This window comes from Nannospalax galili, unplaced genomic scaffold (assembly GCF_000622305.1).
Source record: "Nannospalax galili isolate Female #2095 unplaced genomic scaffold, S.galili_v1.0 scaffold227, whole genome shotgun sequence".
In the NCBI taxonomy this organism is placed as follows: domain Eukaryota; kingdom Metazoa; phylum Chordata; class Mammalia; order Rodentia; family Spalacidae; genus Nannospalax; species Nannospalax galili.
This window is the reverse complement of record NW_008360303.1, coordinates 6,967,164-6,968,468: the sequence shown is the minus strand read 5'-3', so window position 1 is coordinate 6,968,468 and position 1,305 is coordinate 6,967,164.

Sequence of the window (1,305 nt, the reverse complement as noted above, 5' to 3'; positions counted from 1 at the left end):
AACTCTACCCCCTGGACCTGAGGACCATGTCTTTGGTAATTGCTGTCAGTATGGACACAGGTCTGCTTGTATATTTATTCTAATCTTGTGAGTGTGTGTGTGTATGTGTGTATGTGTGTGTATGTGAGAGAGTAGAGACAGACAGAGACAAAAGACAGTAAAAGGCAGAGCGAGACAGAGATAGAACAGAGATACAGAGAAAGACAGGCAGACAGAGAGAGAGAAAGAGGTATGTGTGATGTATGTGCATGTATGTACAGATATACATGCCTATGCAAATGGATGCCCAAGGAGGCATGAATGCTTTCCCCCATCATTCTCTGCCTTATTCCATTGAGGTGGGGTCTCTCTCTGAATTTGAACTTTGTAATTTTTAGTCAGTCTGGAAACAAGAAAGCCCCAGCAATTTGCCTTTCTCCATCCCCCACAGCACTGAGGTTACAGGTGCACACAAGACCACATCTGGCATGTTACCAAGGTGCTAGGAATCAAACCTGGGTCTTCTGCAAGAACAGGTGGTATGCATACACTGAGCCATATCTCCAGCCCCTGCTTGACTATTTTAAAGGAATAGAGGCAGTTTTCTGAGACAGGATCTTTATCTCTGTAAAAACAGTGGCCTTGCAGGTAGATTATTCTCTTCATTACGTTTAAAATAACATGTAAACCTCTTTTTTATTTTTGGTGTTTTTGAGACAGGATCTCCCTATAGCCCCAGCTGGCCTGGAACTCACTATGTAGACCAGGCTGGCCTTGAACTCAGAGAGAGTTCCCAAGTGCTGGGATTAAAGGCATGAACCACCACCCGGTGGTGCTTAAAATAACAATAATGTAAACCTCTTTTGACATGCATAACTTAAAGATCATGAGCTTCAGGAAATAACCTTTTCTGATTAGACTTTCCAAATTGTTTTTTGAGTCAAAGCTTGAATGATAGTACAAGACTTAAAGTCTTAGAAAAAAAATATGTTCAAAAAAACACAGCTTGTAATGCCAGATAGTCTCTTTCTTCTTCCCAAATTGGTTCCACAATTTTCAGATGACAAAACTGGTTCCAACTAAAATTAAACTGACTGACTTGTATAGGCATACATTTTCAACATAAACAATAATTCAAAGATAACATATCTCTTGCCGAGTATGATGGTACACAGCTATAATTCCATCACTTGGGAGGTGGAGGCAGGAGGATCAGGAGTTCAAGGTCAGACTGAACTATAGGGACCATGTCTCAACAAAACAAAAGCAAACAAACAAAATCTTAGCTCAGTAACCTATTGTAAGCACATCCTATATATATATATA